The sequence below is a fragment of the Apium graveolens genome, chromosome 6 (genome assembly GCF_009905375.1).
Source record: "Apium graveolens cultivar Ventura chromosome 6, ASM990537v1, whole genome shotgun sequence".
NCBI classification, from domain to species: domain Eukaryota; kingdom Viridiplantae; phylum Streptophyta; class Magnoliopsida; order Apiales; family Apiaceae; genus Apium; species Apium graveolens.
Genome location: NC_133652.1, coordinates 90,972,767 through 90,980,884, shown reverse-complemented (window position 1 = coordinate 90,980,884; position 8,118 = coordinate 90,972,767). Strand labels below are relative to the sequence as shown.

The 8,118-nt window shown below is 37.2% G+C and overlaps 1 non-coding gene across 1 annotated transcript; it reads left to right on the top strand.

Annotated features, from left to right (window-relative positions):
* The first annotated feature begins 6,077 nt into the window (after window positions 1-6,077).
* On the top strand, window positions 6,078-6,184 carry LOC141670013 (small nucleolar RNA R71). The gene has a single exon (XR_012554264.1). It is a non-coding gene; the product is annotated as a small nucleolar RNA R71 (small nucleolar RNA).
* The last annotated feature ends 1,934 nt before the right edge of the window (window positions 6,185-8,118 follow it).

Genomic DNA, 8,118 nt, shown 5'->3' with positions numbered 1-8,118 from the left:
AAAAGAACAGATTTTTCAAGCCAGCCTTTGACAGAATTGGGTATATTGAAAAAAGTCAGGAGAAGCAACAGGCTCAGATTGATGAAATTCTAAAGAATCAAGCTTCTCATCAAACTTTACTCAATGAGATCCAATCCTCAGTGGAATTGCTTGTCTCTCTTCTTTTACCTGCTGATGCCAAAAAGGGGGAGAAAGTAATTAAGTCCAAATGCAAATCTACTCAATCACTGAAAGGTAAGGATGATGGAAATGATGACCAGGGAAACTCTGGAATGGGTAGAGGTCATGGTCAAGGTAAAGGATCTTCATCAAAGACAACTGAAATTTCTACACAAAGAACAAGTTCTGATACTGGGAGAAGAATAAGTTCTGATACTGGTAAAAGGATAAGTTCTAGTGAACATCTGGAACTTGATGAAGAAATTTCAAGGAGATTATTTCTTACAGAAAATCCTGGAATGGACTTTGAAAGTCTAAAGGAAGAAGAAGCTAGACTTAAAGCAGAAAAAGTCAACTCCAAATCTAAAGCTTCTGTTGAAAAGAAACTTCCAAAACTTAAGGGTATTGTGATTAAGGAAAGGGAAAATTATGAGGCAACCAAAGCCAAATCACAAGTGGAGGTAGATCCAAGATCCAAGGGCAAAGAAAAAGTTGATGAACCTATAAAGGTATATGTGCCAGTCATGGATGAAGAAATATCTGATAAAAATGCTAGTCTTACTCTGATGAAAAGGAAGATTTCTCAAACAACCTCTGACATGGCTCAAGTTGTTCAGAGTCAAGATGTAGTAAGTTCTGATATGACAGTGAAGCAAGCAACCTCTGACATAGCTCAAGTTGGCTTGACATCAGAAGATAAGGAAAAGGAAACCTCTGACATTGCTCATATTAAACCTTCAAAGATGCTACTACCAGGATTCACAAAAGCTCAACAGACTCAACCTTTAAAGACTATATCAAGTAGTTTTAAAGCAAGAGTTGTTACAGGAAAGGAAGCAAGATACAAATCTGGATTGGGTAGTTCAAAAGAGAAGAGAGTAAGCAATACTACTAATGATCCAACGTCCTTAAGTGAACCAGGTGTAGAAGCAACTCCTGAGAGATTGAATCAACTTGAATCTGTACAAATGGTTTACCACTCTATTTTGAAAGAAGACATCATGTTATACTTTATGACAGATGGGAGGGTATTCCAGATCAGGGAGAATGCAATTTCATTGAAGTATTTTGAAGAACTGGAACATGTTCTATTTCTGCTTCAAGTTAAAAACAGATCAACAGATGGTGTTGCAGGGTGTTTAAAGTCAAATATTCAGAAATAGAAAAAGCTTTATTCTGTAAAGTCTGACAGCCCATACTTTCTCAAGTACAGATCTCACAGTGGAGAAATTGTTGAAATGAAGCCTAATACTGCTAAAATCATCACTACATTTTCTGGTATTAAGGGACTTAAATTCAAAATTGAGTCTGATAAAACCTATATTATCAGACTAGATCAGGATATAAGGAAAGCTAAAATAAATGATCTCAGGGTTGTTATCTTTCAAACTGGTGAAGATACAGTTGAATTGAAGAATGCTAAAAGGAGGATGGTCAATGAACTTGAATATGTTGAGAGATGTTTGTTGAAGAACTATCTCAGAACAACTTCTGATATCAAAGAGATCAGAAATTGAAGCCAAGTCAAAGATCTACAACTGCTTAAATTCTGAAGTGTATACAGACGGAAGCTGTTATCAGACATTGAGGATGGTAAAGCTATAAGGACTGTAAGTTGTAGTTATCTAGTCAAATTCTCATGCATTTGTACTTAATGTTTTTGACATCATCAAATATCTGTTAAACTTATATATTATGCTAATTTACAAGTTGGGGGAGATTGTTAGATATATTTGTGATGTCATGTCTAATATGATTTGTGTTTAGTTTTCAGATCTTACTTAACAAGAAAAATCAGTACTAAACTGGAAATCAGTACTTATACTGAAGTCAGGACTTAAGATATCAGAACTTAAGTTGTCAGAACTTAAGTTATCAGGAGATATTTATCAGGAGATAATATCAGGACTTAAGGAGACATTCAGATAAGGAAGGCGGTTGATCGAAAGGAAAGAAGATCAAGATAAACATAAGAAGAGATATGCATGGAGAAGAATTCTATAAGGAATAGAATACTTGGAATAAAAGATAACTGATTGATATATATTAGGAAGCAGAATTGTATTCGATATCAATTAGAAGATTATCTTGTAACTGTGTAGTATATAAACACAGACATAGGGTTTACACTATATGTGTTATCTTAATTGAGTTTATTAATTATTGTAACCCTAGCAGCTCTCATGATAATTTGTTCATCACTGAGAGAGGACAGTTCTTTGTAACAGAGTTTATTGTGTTGAATAAAATCTGTTTTCTGTTACTTGAGTTCTTATATTCGATTTGATTGTAGTAAACACTGTATTCAACCCCCTTCTACAGTGTGTGTGACCTAACAGATACAAAAACACATCAAAAATACCAATAACTTGAGTCTAAAACACCAACTTAAGCTTGTAATGAAGCGTTCCAAGTAGATATAAAATCCACTTATCACACCCCCAAACTTGAATCGATGTTTTTCCTCAAGCATAAACAGACTCAAAAACTACAGAAGAAACCTAATGCATGAATGCAACTATGTGAATGCAACTAAATGATAATGCAATCGATCCCCTAAGAATAACTATAACCAACCAACAAGCTAATGCCTCTAAAAATGTAATGACTTTTAACTGAGTTCGAATAAACCCCACAAACCAACTCACAAGCCAGAAACGTGCGTGTGTGGATGCTTAACAGATATACTCTTGATACTAGATCGATAATCATAACTTATCTATCATCAAAACAGTCACAAGTTTATAAACAGAATAGACGTTAAATATATAATGACTCACAACACCTCCTTTCTACTAGAGTTATACAAGGATTCATGTTATTATTGAACACATAACAAAGATGCTTATTTGACCGTGCAATGAATGAGGTCCCAAAAGACTTATGCAATAATACCCATATATAAAGCGTTAGGTTAGCGGATCCCAGACTATCAAAGCCTTATGTCACTAGGCACAAAGTCCCCTAGATATTAATAACTCGAGTATTAAAGAGCTCACTCTTGATCAATTATGCATAAACACATATTTTTTTCTTTTCTTTTTTATTCTTTTTTTTCAACAATTTCTGAATGAGTGTGTTTCGCTCCATCTCATTCAACCCTAGACTACTCATAAAAATGTGAACCGGCTACTAGTCATTTGACGCCTAACATTATTCACAAATAGCAATGAATTCCAAGTTTTTCTCCAGTTTAAAAATTCAGTGTTCTTTTGGCATTAAGAGAATACCAAAAATTCTAAATATAACCAAGTGATTAAATCTCAACAAATAACCAAATATGATCATGATCTAGCTCAAAAGAAACCCTATAAGACTTGTGAATTTTTTTTTCTGGCATGCAAATCAATTCATTAAGACTTAAACAACCCTATATTCGTCATCACCACACTCAAATTAACATCAACTTATCAAATAGAAATAGCTCAACCTAAGGGATCATGTTATATGTATACAAATACAACTATATGAACTCACATAAAAACACAAACAAATATGTCCTATATGAACAATCATGCAATAATACGTATATAAAATACAACTAAACATGCAACATGAATCTATATGAATCTATATGGACACACACAAACTAATCCTTACATTATCACCCCAAACTTAAAATTTTCAATGTCCTCATTGAAGGTAATAATAAGGATACAAGGCATACCTAGTTAGCGGGAAGATCACCCTCTTCGGGTGAAGGATCAGGTGGCCAATCAACCTCAACACCAGTGTCTCAAAAAAAGGTACCGAGAGCGTGTGTCAAATCTTCAGCAAAACGTCGGTGGATGTCATGCATGGCCTCAATACGCCGAATCAACCTTCTATACCGCGCATCACCAAGACCAAACCTATCAACTGTCTATGGTGCACGAGAGGGACCCTCTGTAAGCACGGGAGGAACCGGTCGTTCACCATTTAGATTATCATAGATATATTCCAACCCCTTATCAGGGGGTGCACCTAAAAATGAATAACTCAAATGATATGGCAGCAGTTTGAGCCCAAGTGTGGGAGTTTCTTCAATAGATGGCTCGAGACGCTCCTGAGAAATTTTCAGCTCTGCTATCCCAAGAGAATCAAATGGCATATCTAACTTCCTCTTTCGTGGAAGTGCATTCAAAACCTGCAGTTGCTCTCCTCCTTCTTCATCTTCAATAACTGATTCCCCTTTTAAGGATCTCTCTAACGTATTTGACCTTAGTAATTGCTCAAGCTCCGAATTCACGACAGAGTCGACCCACTCTACTTTAAAGTACTCATCTTTATATGTGGGTAACTTTATTGCCTTGAACACATTAAAAGTGACCTTCTGATCTTGAACCTTCATCGTAAGCTCTCCTTTTTGCACATCGATCATAGTTCGGCCTGTAGTCAAGAATGGTCTTCCCAAGATGATGCGAATATTCTCATCTTCCTCGAAGTCCAGAATGACAAGATCAGCAGGGAAGATGAGTTTATCCACCTTAACCAAGACATCCTCCACTACACCTCGTGGATAAGTGATGGTCCGATCAACCAACTGTAAGGATATGTTTACAGGTTTTGGATCAGGCAGACGAAGTTTTTTGAAGACAGATAAGGGCATCAGATTGATGCTAGCTCCCAAGTCACATAAACACTTGTCGAATGACAGATTTCCAATAGCGCAAGGTATCGTGAAGCTTCCTGGATCTTTAATCTTAGGAGGTAATTTCTGTTGCAACACAGCACTGCACTCTCCTGTTAGAGCAACAATTTCCAACTCCTCAAGTTTTAGCTTCCGAGATAGAATACCCTTCATGAATTTAGCATAGCTCGGCATCTGTTCCAGAGCTTTATAAAAAGGTATGTTAATATGCAGTTTCGTGAAAACCTCCAAAAAATTGGCAAATTGTTTGTCGAACTTATGCTTTTGAAGCCTTTTAGGAAATGGGGGAGGCGTATAGCCTTATTTCTCCAATATATTCTAATCAGGAGTAGTGTCTTTAGCAGAAGTTTTCTTCGTTTCCGCTTCGCCATCCTTTTTCTCAGCAGAATCAGGCAAAATTTTACTTTCTGAAGTTTGAGAGGGCGCGGGCGCCCCTGTATTCTGGAAAAAAAATTAGATTCTTCGTCTTGATGATTTTGGGGGCTCGCGACCTTTCCATACCTCAAGGTGATTACATTAATCTATTCTTTAACTAAACTCTTTCCTGGATTAGCTTCTGTATCACTAGGAACAGTTCCTTGAGGTCGGTTCAATAGTGTATTGGCAATTTTCCCTATTTGGTTCTCCAAAGTCTTGATTGAAATCGCTTGGCTTTTGCACATAAGCCTCAACTCCTCCAATTCAGATCTTTCATTAACAGATGGACTCGAACCTCCATGAGATTATTGTTGCATCCCCTGTGGTTGAAACTGATGTCTTGGTGTAAAATATTGCTGGAAACCAGGAAGATTGAATTGCTTATTTCCAAACTGCTGGTATGGCTGTTACATTGCATTCAGATTGTTGCTCCAGCTGAATTTCGGATGATTACGGTTGTTAGGATGGTACGTGGCAGGAACTGGCTGCTGCAGCCTCTAGAAGTTGCTCACAAACTGAGCTAATTTACAAGATATAGCACAATGCTCCATCACATGCGCACCTGCACACGGCTCACAAACACTGGCTATCTGATTAACTCCATAGTTGGCCAGAGAATCGATTTTCATAGATATCGCCTTTAGCTGAGCAGTGATAGTCGTAGTTGTATCCACCTCAAGAACTCCTGCTACCTTGCCCTGGCATTCTTTGGGTTGGGTTCTGATATTCATTCACAGCCGTCATCTCGATCAGCTCATAAGCTTCCTCATAGCTTTTAGCCCATAGAGCTCCACATGATGTTGCATCGAGCATAGATCTTGACTGTGCTCCCAACCCATTATAGAACCAATTTATCACCATCCAGTCAGGCATTCCATGATAAGGGCACTTCCTAAGAATCTCCTTATAGCGCTCCCAAGCTTCACATAAAGATTCACCCAATTGTTGTGCGAATTGAGAAAGAGCATTCCTGATTGCAGCTGTCTTTTCCATAGGGAAGAATTTAGTAAAAAAATTCTGAGCAAGATCCTCTCATATCGCAATAGAACCTGGTGGTAAAGAATACAACTAGCTCTTAGCTTTATCCCTCAGAAAGAATCGAAAAAGTCTTAATTTCACAGCGTCTTCAGAAACATCATTGAACCTGAAGGTGTCGCAGATCTCTATGAAATCCCTGATGTGCATATTGGGATCTTCCGTTGGAGAACCCCCGAATTGGACTGAATTCTGCACCATTTGAATTATGCTAGACTTGATTTAAAAAGTATTAGCCGCAATGGCTGGTCTTACAATACTAGACTGAATGTCCTTGATCTTCGGTGGAGAATAATCCATCAAAGCTTTCGTATCTGCTGCTGGTTCTCCCATTGCAATAAAAACTAGAGTACCTGAAACATACGACTAAAGTAAACCTTGTAAGAAAATAATCCGAGTCAGTGAACTTTAATGACCACTAATGACAAGCACATAAACTAAATTTAACTCTGATCTCCCCGGCACCGGCGCTAAAAACTAGTTCGTACTAAAACAAACGTAAAAATACACGTAAGCGCACGTGATCACAAGTCGTATAAGATATAAGTCAAGTTCGTTCCCACAGAGAATCGGTTTAGGTTAAGTTCAGATTATGCACCTATGCAAGAATGTATGGTTATCGTTCAATGCTAAGACAAGTAACAAATTGAGTTTTGATTTAACTAAGAGATTATAATAAATAGCATTAACTAAGAAAATTAAGATTGAATTACTTATATGAGAATAAACATGGGATTCTAACTTCATTAAATACTTCATTCAAAGTTATGTCTTTAACCTTAGCATGTGATGGTGATGACAACTAATCAGATAACACGAAACTAGTATACGCTAACTTTCGTTATACATATACCCTACTATCAAACATCCACAATTAAGATAAAAGTTGAATAGACACCAATTATGCTTAGTCCCTATATATCTATAAAGATTGAAAATATAACAGTTTAAGAACACGTTATCTATCTTGATTACATAGGGTGAATAAGATTGTTAAAATTTCCCACGAATTATGCATGCCAACTCATACATAAACCTATGCTAGCATGACAAGTTCTAAACCTCTACATTCACTTTCGCTCCAATAGAGGTTAAAAAACAATCTTAAATGTTAGCTACGCATCAAAGACGAATAAGCACAACCAAACTAGGAAATCATAAATCACCACACACAAAGGATCTAGAACAATTAACTATTGAAATCCATAGAAAAATCCGTTAGAACCCCATGACAACGATTAGTTCATAGTCGAACTCATCGTCACCATGGGTTCCAATGAAAATATGATAATAAATAATATAAGAGTATTAGGGTTTAAAGACAAATCAAAAACAAGCATCTGAAGTATCAACTATATTGAAGAATACAAAAGTATTCTTCTCCGTAGCCGTATTGTGCTCTCTAGGTCTTCGTATTGCTCTCCCTTGGCTCCTTTATTGTTAAAAACATCTTTTTATTGGTTTATATAACTTCTGGACGACCTGGGCCCTCAAAATCTTCGAATACAAGTCAAATCAGGATTCTGTCAAAAGGACTTGGCGCGGCCGCCCCAACCTCCGCGAGGGTGTGCGCAATTTCTGTCTCTCTGGGCGGCCGCCCCACCTTCCGCGCGGGCGCGTCGTACCTCTGGATTTTTCTTCAATTTCTTGCTTCTGCTGTATCTTGAGTTCCGTCTGTCAGAATTTGGTGATCCAATAGTCCACGCGAAGCTATCGAGATTCTCTTCAACATGAGAATGGTCTTGACTTCAGAATCTGATATCCTTTCAGCATATTTCCTTGAAAAGCTCATTTATTCATCCAACTAATGCCTGTAATGCAAAGACACAAAAAAACATCAAAAATACCAATAACTTGAGTCCAAAACACCAACTTAA